This window comes from Oryctolagus cuniculus, chromosome 12 (genome assembly GCF_051225735.1).
Source record: "Oryctolagus cuniculus isolate XC-2025 breed Fujian yellow rabbit chromosome 12, ASM5122573v1, whole genome shotgun sequence".
Classification (NCBI taxonomy): Eukaryota; Metazoa; Chordata; class Mammalia; order Lagomorpha; family Leporidae; genus Oryctolagus; species Oryctolagus cuniculus.
This window is the reverse complement of record NC_142878.1, coordinates 82,360,223-82,373,330: the sequence shown is the minus strand read 5'-3', so window position 1 is coordinate 82,373,330 and position 13,108 is coordinate 82,360,223. Positions and strand designations below refer to the sequence as shown.

The following is a 13,108-nucleotide window of genomic DNA, read 5'->3' as shown; positions in this document are numbered from 1 at the left end:
GTACGTGGAAGATCTCTCTCTCTCTCTCTCTCTCTCTCTCTCTCTCTCTTTCTCTGGCTTTCAAGTGAAAATAAATAGTTTAAGATTTTTTTTGACAGACAGAGTGGACAGTGAGAGAGAGAGAGAGAGACAGAGAGAAAGGTCTTCCTTTTGCCGTTGGTTCACCCTCCAATGGCCGCTGCTGCCGGCGCACCGCGCTGATCCAAAGGCAGGAGCCAGGTGATTCTCCTGGTCTCCCATGGGGTGCAGGGCCCAAGCACTTGGGCCATCCTCCACTGCACTCCCGGGCCACAGCAGAGAGCTGGACTGGAAGAGGAGCAACCGGGACAGAATCCAGCGCCCCAACCGGGACTAGAACCCGGTGTGCTGGCGCCGCTAGGTGGAGGATTAGCCTATTGAGCCGCGGCGCTGGCCAGTTTAAGATTTTTTAGAAACAAGTATTCTGACATAGGCATGTGTATAACCAGGAAGGGAAACATCCAAGTCTACCCAATATGAAGAGTCTCAGGTACTCTAAGGCACTCTCAAGTTCTTCATGGGAGTTTTCCATTTCATTTTCTGGATGGCCCTATCTGCCATCTCTCTAAGACCTCAGATGTCCTTGACTTATTGTCACACACATTATGGAGCTTTCATTCCTGGGGAAGACTTGAGAACACGGATGTAGGGTTGCCAGATAAATTCCAGATAAAAATTCTATCTGACCCCTATGTGAATGCTATTTATCTTCTTGTAAAACCCAAGCTAGAGGTTCACTTGAGTTTTGTGACTTTGTGAGATGTTACAGAATCCAGTCATGTTCAAGGTTTTCTCTGAGAGAGAGAGAGAGAGAGAGAGAGAGAGAGAGATGTTGAAGAACTGGGGTTATATTTCTCAGGGTGGGCAGTTCTCAGGGAGAATCTTTCCCTATGGGTCATGTTGGACATGGGAGAAGCAAGATGGAGCCTGGAGATTAGGATCCAGTAAGAAGGGCCTGGGTTAACTTCCTTGAGGCCTCTCTTCACTATTGTTTTTATTTCCTGTTACTAGCAATAGAGTGATGCACATTGTCCCCTGCTCCCTGTTACCCTCTACCCCTTCCTGAGCCCTACAACGTCTCCTCTCTCCCTAATGGAAACATCACAGGTTCACCACAGTCCAAGGGATGGCTGCTTCCTAGTCGTGATATTGTGAGAAACCAATGCAAGTCTGGCTTCTTGGCTCCATTTTGTTCAGCCCATAATATTTAGAAACTGCATTATTTCTCTTTACAAACTCCAATGGCATTTCCTGGTGACTTTACTTTTGGAATAAAAATGCAAGTGGCAAACTAAGTGTTGAGTTAATGACCTTTAGCTGAAAACTCTGCTAGCATATTGACTTCTAACTGTGTCTTTTGGAGGAGATAAGAGGAGGAGACTTCAGAGAAAGTTCAAGTTAGAGAATCCGTGTAGAATCTCATCTGCTGTCCTACTCTCAGCACTATTGCTCGCTCGCTCTCTCTTGCTCTCTCTCTCTCTGTGTGTGTGTGTGTGTGCGGTGTCTACCCCTCTCTGGAGCTTTCACACCCACAGTCTTTATGTCATTACTAGCTGAGATCATGGAGCTAGCCTTCATGGCAGACTTTCAGAGCCTGCAGGTGAAGAAAGGGGAGGAGGGGAGGTTTGATACCACCCCTGGTTTCCAGGTGTACCTATTTCCCTCAAAGTCTGAATCAGGGGCCAGGAGAGACTACATCTGATTCCAGGACATCATCATGTTCAGCAATTTTGCCCTCCCCATGTGCTTGATCTTACGACCTGCAGAGCTGCCCCACTTCTTGGTTGTATCCCCCCAACCTGAGCCATCAGAGGCCTTTGGGGTGATTCGGTTCAACTCCCTGCCTCTATGACAGCTGACTGCATCTGAACCATGTGGAGAGAGCATGAGTGGCAGCCCTTCTCCAGGCCTGTGGTCAGCCTTTTCCTCTCTACCTCATTCTCCTTGAGTTATCAGAAAAGGTCATTTTTTTTTTTTTTTACCTGCTGATTTGCCTTTTCTAAAGATCCTCCCCCCTGGTCCTCATCTCTAACAGTGTAGACAGCTTTGAAGAACAGAGAGCCCTTGCTTCCCATCTGAACTGGCCAAAAGGCACTAAGAGTGGGTAGGCCATGGTCTACTGAGCTTACACTATGTAGCAAGTGAGGAGGTGGAATAACTGACCTTCAGGAGTCACGAAATCCACAGCCCTGGCTTCTACTACCACTGGAAATGAACTAACAGTGACATGGACCTTGAATTTCCTCAAACTGTCTTGGAGAGGACCTTCGAAGCTTACACGTTAGGAATGCGATGTCTGGCACCTGCCCATTTTCTAGAACAATACATGGAGCCCCAGAACTCTCTGAAACTTCTGCTTCCAGGCCCAGAGCAGGCATTTTTCAAGCCAGTCCTTCTAAGGGTGACCCTGATGGTGGTATGAACACCCCAAACCAACCTTAAGGGATCAACATGGGAGCAGGTGTTGGGAGGGGGAAGAAACTTGGACGTAGGGGCTGAGGAGTTCACTTGGTAGGGCAAGGGACTCCTACTGATGCTGAAAGGCCTAAAAGTGCCAGTGGGAGGAGAAGGGGAGGCAGGAAGAGGGACAAGCTGGGGCTGGTTCTTCCGGTGGTGTCATCTTCTGGCAGGGAACTCCAAGGTGTCCAGGAATTCTAAGTTTCAACCTGGACTTCCAGGTTGTTCTGAAGGTATTCTTGTCGAGCAAGGATAGGATACATTTTATTTAATGATTCATTAGCTTGACTGACAACTTTAAAATATTTAGATGTGTGTGATTTATATGCCTCCATCTGCACTCCTGTCTTGGGGCCTGCAGTCCCACATGCCCCACCCATGGCCTTCACAGCCCAGATGGCTCAACAGCGGTCCAGCTGACCACTCGTGCAATGGCTCCATGTCTGTCCCCCTCTGCCTTCCTTCAGCTCCCGAGGGTACTTGGGCCTTACAGAGCACAGAATTAAGGATTCATCCTCATGGCTGCATGGTTTGCACAAACCTTATACTAGTCTTCACATCTGTGTTGCTGGCAGCATTGAACGAAATATATGGTTTATACCCAGCTTCCAGGGACCACGACACTTGATTCAATGAAACTTTGGACTTGAGAGACTTAGTTGAAGATTGAGGTGTCTGACATTTGGCTGACAACCTTTCCTTTTCTGGGTGGTGTATACCAGCGTGGGGAGGAGGGAGCCATGTCAGACCCAGGAAGCACTTTGGGTGGGGGTTGGGGGGAAGCATGAAGCAGTTGCTAGGAGAGGGCCTTGGAGGAAAGAGCAAAAGGGCACGCAGCTGCTGTTTTTTGGGACTGTGTAATGGCCAACTCGTCTCACTTTCCCAAAGCAACCCTGGCTGATTCAGAAGAGTAATGGGTTGGATTTGTTGGGGTCCAAGTGCTAGGTGTGGTCTAAAGGCGACTGGAGTGACAGCAAGAGCTACCCACAGAGAGCTCAGGTGCATTGGGGTTAACTGATTAAAGATAACACTGGGCTCTATTTCTCTTTCTCCAGAGCTGGTGGTGTGAAGGCTTCCAAGTGGCGACAGCTGGTTTCTTGGGAGCGGAGCCGAGGGAGGATTGAGCTGTGTGTTCAACCTTGGCCCACCAAATTCTCCATTTTAATATGTGCTTTGCTTATTTTGTTGTCCGTTTTTATGATGAAAATAGTTTGTGAAATAAAGATTGGGAAACATAGAAGAGTTGAAAGAAGAAACAGAAGAGGTTGATGGCTGTGGCGTGGCAGGTTAAGCCACAGCCTCCAGCACCAGCATCCCCCTATCTGTGCCAGTTCCTATCCAGCTCCCTGCTACTGTGCCTGGGAAACCAGAAGATGGCCCAAGTGCTTGGGCCTCTGCACCCACATGGGAGACCTAGAAGAATTTCCTGGCTCCTGACTCCTGGCTTCGGACTGGCCCAGACCTCGCATTGTAGCCATCTGGGGAGTGAACCAGCAGATGGAAGATTCCCCCCTCACCACCATCGCCCCACTTCTTTGTAACTCTGCCTTTCAAATAAATAAATTAAAAAAAAAGAAAAATTATCCATGGTCTTGTTATCTAAACCCCATGAAATAAGCATTTGTCATATTTTGTTCAAGGGTTTGCTTACACTTCACATTAAAAGGTGTCTGTGTGTGTGAGAGAGAGAGGGAGGGAGGGAGAGAGAAAGAGGGGGAGGGGAGATTTTCACATAATTGGATGCACTCTCCTAAAGCACTGTTTTCAAGGCAGCAGGGTTAATGTGCACCAAGATGAGTCATCTTGGAATTATTGAGCAATTTCGTGAGATTTGGTAAAAACAAAGCTTTCTTTTCTCCTGTCGCTCGGAATCACCTACTCTAATATTCAACGACTCTTCCCGTGATCTGCACTCTGGAGAAGAATAACAAGAACCGAAAGAGGCAAAGATAGGCAATAGCACAGGCTATTAACACATCAGCACTTGGCCAAATGAGTACACCTGAGTCTTAGTCACAACAGACGTACTTGTACTTCATCACAAGAGATCAAGGGTAGAAAGGTCAAAAATCAGGTGGAATCATTTGAATTTCCTGAGAAATCCTATCCTAAAATGGATTCAGATCTGATTGCATGGCATTAAGTAACTCCATATTTACTTGGTGACTTTTCTCAAACATGAATAGCAGGTGAGACCTAACATATCCCAGCATAGGGAGGAGATCTCCATAGTACACAGGGGCTGGCATTCTGGGGGTTAGGCCACTGCCTGCAACTCTGGCAACACATATGAGCGTCAGCTGCATCCCAGCTGCTCTGATTCCCATCCTTGCTGGCTAATGGCCTGGGAAAGCAGCAGAAGATGGCCTAGGGGTTTGAACCCCTGCACCCATGTGGGAGACTTTGTTGAAGTTCCTGGATCCTGGCTTTAGCCTGTGACAGTTCTAGTGTGGTGGAATGAGAAGGCCATGCCAAGATGGCCGCTGGCAAGCCAGCGTCAGTTACTCAGGAATGGCTTTGAAACCCACCTGGAAACGGATCCTGCCTGGCAACAGGCTGTGATTGGTTAGGGCATAAACCACCCCTTGACTGGATTGGCTGCTTTGGCTATATAAGCTGTTGTACCAACTGAAATAAACGAGTCTGCAGGCTGCTCCTCTCTGGCCTGCTTTCATTGGACTCCTGGGGTCTGTGTGGTGACTCCACGCCTCTTGCCCCTACCATGCTCCTCCTCTCAGGAACGAATCCACAGCAACATTCTAGCTGTTGTATAGTCATTTGGGGAGTGAAGCTGTGGATGGAAGATCAATCTCTTTCTCTTTGTCTCCCCCTCTCTCCATAACTGCCTTTCAAACGAGTAAAGAAATCATTTTTTAAAGTTACACATAGCAACGGAGCAATGACTGGGGAGCCAGACTCATGTTGCCACAGTTCCGGTGGGACAAGAGTGGGCTTTCAGCTCAATGTTTTCCCAGTGAGTTTGAGAGAAGGGCCTGGGGAGAAACATTTCCAGTCAGCTCAATATGCTTTCACATGCCTAGGCTTGTGGGTATGCAGATCCTAATTCTCCACTTTCCAAACTGATCTTCAGGGGCCAGCATTGTGGCGCAGTGGGTTAAGCTGCCTCCTGTGATGCCAGCATCCTATATGAGTGCTGGTTCAAGTCCCAGCTGCTCCACTTCCATGAGGTCCCTGCTCATGAGCCTGGGAAGGCAGAGGAAGACAACAAAGTACTTGGGCCCCTGCTGCCTAAGTTGGAGACCCTAATGAAGCTCCTGGCTCCTGGCTTCAGCCTGGCCTAACTCAGGCCATTGTGGCCATTTGAGGAGCTAACCCCTGATGGAAGATCTCTCTGTCTCTCCCTCTCTTTCTGTAACTCTGCATTTCAAGTAAATAAATGAATAAATATATTTTTAAAATCATAAACAAATAAATAGATCTTCATTGCCAGCCAGCTCATGCAGCGGCACTCAGAGAAGCCTCCTTCCATTCAGAATCCTTCCTTGCATGCTCCCTACTTAGCTGTTTGGTTATTCTGCCATGTGTGGCAATAGATTCTGCTTCATGACAATATTTGTAAGTGTTTATGGGGACAGGCATTTGGCACAGTGGTTAAGATGCTGCTTGGGACACCCACATCCCATATTGGAGTACTTGAGTTTGAGTTCCTCCTCCTGCCCAATTCCAGCTTCCTGCTAATGCACACCCACGGAGGCAGCAGATGATGGCCTGAGGACATGGGTCCCTGCCACCCTCTGGGAGACTTGGATTGAGTTCTAGGCTCCTGGCCTCAGCCTGGCTCAGCACTCCTGTTGTGGCCATTTGTGGGGGTGGGGATGAACCAGTGGATGGAAGCACCTACTTTCATTCTCTCTCTCTGCCTTTCAAATAAATAAAAAAGATAAAAATTTTAAAATGTCATGAGCAATATATTTAAAATAGTTTTAAAATCCAGCAATATAAAACACCCAGAGTACTGTCTATATCTGTCCCTGCTACCACATCCCACAAACACTGCTGGGAGTATTTTGTGTCTTTGCAAAGTTTCTCATACAAAGGTAAACACAAATTTAGTATGTCCCAATCTTCTATTTGTCTTACACAAAGATTCACTTGGTATACATACTATTCTCTATTCTGTTCTTGTTTTATCTAATCAGTACTCCCACATCTTGGGAATATTGTTGTATCAATTCAGAGAGAAATGCCTCATTCTGTTTTTTAAGGTTTTGAAAGTTCTGTTATATATCGTCTCCTAATGTGTTTAGCCAGTGCCACTAATGATGGGCGTTTGAGTCATCTGGCGTCTTAGGCTACACCATCAGCAACTGGCGGACAGATGTCAACTCACATTGCGCGTGTGCGTCTCTGGATGAGTGGCTGGGTCAGACATTGCATAATTCCATGAGGTGGACACACAGTGCCAAGTTGCTTTTCACTGGTCTTCTGGCTTCTGTTTCTCCCACCAAAATTATAACAGAAGCTGGTTCTCCACAAACTTGCCTGCAGACAAGCTTGGGGAAAAGGAAAATCCAGGAAGGAGGTGGATCGGCATCAAAAGCAAATGGGAGAAGCTAGTTGAAGACTAGAGAGCACATGCAGTGTCAGATCGGACTTCTTCCCAGGGATACCTGGAACGTCCGTTAGCACCAACTGAATATACCTGCCACGGAGTTTGCTGCACTGATGGCCGCCTTTTGATTTCTCTCTTTTAAAATTTTTATTTATTTGAAAGGCAGAGAGACAGAGAGACAGACAGAGATCTCCTACCCGGTGGTTCACTCCCCAAGTGCCCACAACAGCTGTTGAAGTCAGGAGCCAAAAATTCAGTCCAAGTCTTCTCACGTGGGTGACAGGGACTGGAGTACCTGAGTCATCATCTCCTGCCTCCCAGGATCCGGAATTGGAAGCAGAGCTGGGATCCAAACCCAGGTTTTCTGATACAGGATGCAGGTGTCCCAAGGGGTATCTGATTCACTACCTCAAATGCTCACATCTCTTTTTCTTTCTTTTTATTTTTTAAAATTTTATTTATTTTTTTTTGACAGGCAGAGTGGACAGTGAGAGAGAGAGAGACAGATAGAAAGGTCTTCCTTTGCCATTGGTTCACCCTCCAATGGCCGCCGCGGCCGGCATGCTGCGCTGATCCAAAGCCAGAAGCCAGGTGCCTCCTCCTGGTCTCCCATGTGGGTGCAGAGAACAAGGACCTGGGCCATTCTCCACTGCCTTCCAGGGCCACAGCAGAGAGCTGGAGTGGAAGAAGAGTACCCGGGACAGAATCCAGCGCCCCAACCGGGACTAGAACCCGGGGTGCCGGCGCCACAGGAGGAGGATTAGCCTAGTGAGCTGTGACGCCGGCCTCACCTCTCTTTTTCTACCAGTGCAAGTACCTTCATCTCACACTTAAAATCTTGTAGTAGAGGCTTGGGGCAGATAGATGCACACTTTTTATTTTACAAACATGAAATTCTTTTGCTTTATCTTATTATAAGAAATGTATTTTTTTTGTAATCTAAAACCAGTGGGGCTGGTGTTGTAGCTCAGGAGGTTAAGCCACTGCTGGCAATGCTGGCCAGTTCAAATCTCAGCTGCTCCACTTATGATCCAGCTCCCTGCTAATGCATCTGGGAAAGCAACGGAAGATGGCCCAAGTGCCTGGGCCCCTGCACCCACGTGGGCGAACGGGATGGCGTTCTAGGCTCCTGGCTTCAACCTGACCCATTCCCAGCCATTGTGGCCATTTGGGGAATGAGCCAGCAGATGGACAATCTCTCCCTCTTTGTGTCTCTCCCTCTCTCTGTAACTGCCTTTCAAATAAATAAATAAATAAATCTTTAAAAATTAAATAAAATTTAAGAAGCGTTGTACTGAAACAGGTTAAGCCACTGCTTGGAACTCCCACATCCCATATTTCAGTTGCCAGGATCCCGTCCTGCCTCTGATTTCCATCCAACTTCCTGCCAATGCACCTGAGAAGGCAGCAGATGATGGCCCAAGTCCTTGAGTTCCTGACAGTCATATGGGAGATTCCAATGCAGTGGCAGCTCTTGAGTTTGGCTTGATGCCAGCTCTAACTAGTACTAGCATTTAGGGAGTGAATATGTAGATGGAAGACCTCTCTCTCTCTTGCTCTTTCACACAAATAAATAAATCTTAAAAAATAAAACCAATGATAATAATACTGCCAAAAAAATTGCAACCTAGCATCTTTCTATTAGTTTTTCAGTTTTTATTCAGTAATATAACCATTTTTTACTTTTTGTTTTTTTTTTTTTTTTTTTTTCCTGCTATGAACCTAGGAGAATGTTTGTTAGCAACCTTGGAGGGAAATTCATAAAAATAATAATTCTACTCTAAATGATTTCTAAGCATCTCCCGCAACGATTACTATTTAATAGAACCTAGAACACTCTTTTTGGGCAAATTTATGTAGTTAGGATTTGTGATATTTTATATGCTATAATGCACTTTTCAATCAACTGAGGTTCCTTATCTAATAAAAAAGTGTACATTTATATCCATTTTATATGCTTTGGAGTAAAATTGTACTACTTTAAATTATAGAAGCTTGCAATTATCATAGCTGCTTTTAGAATCATATTCTTGGCCGGCGCTGCAGCTCACTAGGCTAATCCTCCGCCTAGCGGCGCCAGCACACCGGGTTCTAGTCCCCGTCGGGGCGCCGGATTCTGTCCCGGTTGCCCCTCTTCCAGGCCAGCTCTCTGCTGTGGCCCGGGAGTGCAGTGGAGGATGGCCCAAGTGCTTGGGCCCTGCACCCCATGGGAGACCAGGAGAACCACCTGGCTCCTGCCATCGGATCAGTGCGGTGCGCCGGCTGCAGCGCGCCGGCCATGGTGGCCATTGGAGGGTGAACCAACGGCAAAGGAAGACCTTTCTCTCTGTCTCTCTCTCTCACTGTCCACTCTGCCTGTCGAAAAAAAAAAAAGAATCATATTCTTGGTCAAATATAAGCATACTTCAAAAAGCTCATGGGCAAATGTAATGAAAAGGTAACTATGTTTTGATGCAAAATAATTTTGAAATCTATGCATATTTTTCTATAATAAGCATTTTACATGAACTCTTATTGATTTTTTTTGAGAGACAGAGGGAAAAAGAAAGAGAGAAAGAAAGAGCACTTCCATCCACAGGCTCACTCCCTAAATGCTACAAACAAGGTCAAAACTCCATCCAAGTCTCCCCCATGGCAAGAACCCACCTGTGTAGCCATCGCATCTGCTTCCCAGGGTCTGCATCAGCAAGGATGCTGGGATCAGGAGCAGGAGCTGCGTATGGAACCCAGGCATTGTGCTGTGGGCTGCAGGCAGCTCCACTGCTAGGCCAAACACCTACCCCTTCTGGGCTCTATCATAGAGCATAGACCCCTCCTACATAGTGCATTTGCCGCCAGGTCCCTCTTGCAGCAGTCCTCCTATGGGAACTATCCAAATGTATCTCACCTGGCTCTAGTGTGGAATTTACAGAAATTTAATGTGGTAAAAGACAGTTGCCATCTCCTGCTGCCTTTGACCTTTGTACTTTCACTTTTACACGGATAAGAAATTACACAGAGGCACCGGAGCCATCTCTCCCAGCTGGCCTCAGGCCAGCAAGCCAGGGAACAAAGGACCATGCTGCCGCACCCAGCTCACATTTCAGTCCCACCTGTGCCCCCTGGTCCTCAGCCCAGTAGGATTTACTCAGTCATGTTCACCCGAGGTTGCATTTAGCCTTCCCCAAATTGGCAAGATGTGTGGAATAAGTAAGTGCAAAAGGGAATCGTAACTCTCATAATTAAAAAAAGAAATATGGAGACAAAGAAGGAAATCATGAGGGGTGAAGAAGGTGGTGAATCTCCAGCCGTGATGATGACAGCTCCCAGAAGTCGCATGCTCTCTCATTACTCTGACTACCGCTATATGACGTCACTCACCTTCCTACAACAGTCGTGGGCAAGAAAAAAAAATCTCTGTATTCACAGATAAGGAAAACAATTCACAATTCATAGAGAGGGAAACAGCCAACCGGAATCTTCAAGCCGTCTATTTAGACTTTAGATGACCAACTCTGTGCAGCTGGGAGGCAGAAGCACAAAGCTAAAAGACATCTACTAAATGGTGGAATTACAGTGTAAGGCTACACCTGCGAGGGGAGGCTCAGTGAGGAATTTTATACTACGTTTTAACTTTCTGAAAATAGAACCCTCTCCTTAAAATACTTGAATCTGTTATTGAATTTCATGCATCTGACATTGATGAGGGTTTTCAGGAACATGTTATATAGAAAAAAAGGAATCCATTGTGATGTTACATTTTTAAATTTATCTTTTTCATGTAAAGGGAACAGATTTCATGTATTTTATATATACAGTTTTAAGAACATAAGGCTACTTCCCCACCCTACCCTCCCTCCCTCACTCCCATCCTCTTTCCTCCTTCCTTTCTTATTTTCCTTTTAATTTTTGCAATGACATACTCACATTTTATAATCACAATCCTCCACTAAATAAATGATTCAACAAGTAGTAAGTAGAATAACCACTATTTCCTCAGGAGTATAGATAAGGGTTATAAATAATAATCAAATGTCAAAATGTCTATTTCAATCATAAACATTACTTTTTTTGTACTCTACACATTGGTTACCACAAATCAGGAAAAACATAGGACATTTGTCTTTTTGATACTGGCTTATTTCACTAAGCATAATGGTCTCCAATTGTATCCATTTTGTTGCAAAAGACAGGATTTCATTCTTTTTTTACAGCTCAGTAGTATTCCACAGTGTATATATACCACATTTTCTTTATCCAGTCATCAGTTGATAGACATCTGGGTTGATTTTACATATTAGCTGATGTGAGTTGAGCTGCTATAAACATGGGGGTGCAGATAACTCTTTCATATGCTGATTTCATTTCCTTAGGGTAAACTCCCAGGAGTGGGATAGCTGGGTCCTATGACAGATCTATTTTCAGATTTCTGGGTATCTCCATACTGTCTTGCACAGTGGCTGCACCAGTTTACATTCCCACCAACAGTAGATTAGGGTACCTTTTTCCTCACAATCTTGCCAGCATTTGTGATTTTTTGATGTGAATCTCACGAGGACAGGGAACTCATCTTAATGCTCTCCAGAGCCCAACACAGTGCAGAGCACACGTTTGTGGTGCTGGAGGGAACAGCAGGAATTTGGAAGTCATGCTGCCAGTGTGTGGAGCACCAACATCAAGAATCTCCCTGTGGGGCTGGCGCTGTGGTATAGAGGGTTAAGCTGCAGTCTGCAGAGCTGGCATCCCATATGAGCACGAGTTCAAGTCCCAGAAGCTCCACTTGCCAATTTATCTCCCTACTGATGCACCTGGGAAAGCAGCAGACGATGGCTCAAGTCCTTAGGTCCCTGCATTCACATGAGAGATCCAAATGAAGTCTCTGGCTCCTGGCTTCAGCCTGGCTCTGCCCTGGCTGTTGCAGCCATTTGGGGAGTAAACCAGCGGATGGAAGATCTCTCTATCTGTCTCTCTCCAATTCTTCCTTTCAAATAAATAAAATAAATCTTGGGAAAAAATTCTCACTGTCTGTAGCAATAGTTTGAAAAATGTCATCTTAAAAACACACAGACATGCATTTTTTAAAAACATTTTATTTATTTATTTGAGAGATAGTTACAGAGAGAGAAAGAGGGAGAGACAGAGAGATCTTCCATCAGCTGGTTCACTCCCCAAATGGTCACAACAGCTGGAGCTGGGCCAATCAGAAGCCAGGAGCTTCTTCCAGGTCTCCCATTCAGGTGCAGAGGCCCAAGGACTTGGGCCATCTTCCACTGCTTTCCCAGGCCATAGCAGAGAGCTGGATTGGAAGTGAAGCAACCAGGACTTGAACAAGTGCCCACATGGGATGCCATTGCACAGGCAGAGGTTTAGCCCACTACACCACAGTGCCAGCCACACATGCATTTCTGTGTATATACAAATATGTAATTTGTTTATTTTGAAGGGACAGAGAAATATCTTCCATCTGCAATTTCACTTGCCAACAAGTACAACAGGTGCAGCTGGGCCAGGCTGAAGCCAGGAGCCTGGAACTCAATCCGGGTCTTCCATATGGGTGGCAGGGACCCAAGGACTTGAGCCATCATGTCCTGCCTCCCAGGGTGTGTAGTAGTAGGGGAGCTGGATCAAAAGTGGAGGCAGGACTCAATCTCAGGAATCCAATATAAGATGCAGGTGACTCAAGTGGTGACTTAACCCCTGGGCCAAACACCTGCTCCTAAACAGACAATTATAGGCATGGATTTAAAAATTTCTTTATAAGTACATGACATTAAGAACAAAACAGGGACTGGCACTGTGGTGTAGCGGGTAAGGCTGCCGCCTGCAGTGCCAGCATCCCATATAGGTGCTGGTTCAAGTCCTGGTTGTTCCTCTTCCAATCCAGCTCTCTGCTATGGCCTGAGAAAGCAGTAGAAGATGGCCCAAGTTCTTGGGCCCTTGCACCCACGTGGGAGACCAGAAAGAAGCTCCTGGCTTCGGATCAGCCAATTGGGGAGTGAACCAGCGGATGGAAGACCTCTCTCTCTCTCTGTGCCTCTCCTCTCTGTGTGTAACTCTGACTTTCAAACAAATAAATCTTTT

General features: G+C 46.2%; 1 long non-coding RNA gene across 1 annotated transcript; it reads left to right on the top strand.

Moving 5' to 3' along the window:
- The first annotated feature begins 1,996 nt into the window (after positions 1-1,996).
- LOC149123124 (uncharacterized) lies at positions 1,997-4,013 on the top strand. The gene is made up of 3 exons (XR_016218549.1): positions 1,997-2,434; positions 2,943-3,146; positions 3,531-4,013. It is a non-coding gene; the product is annotated as an uncharacterized LOC149123124 (long non-coding RNA).
- Positions 4,014-13,108: the final 9,095 nt, after the last annotated feature.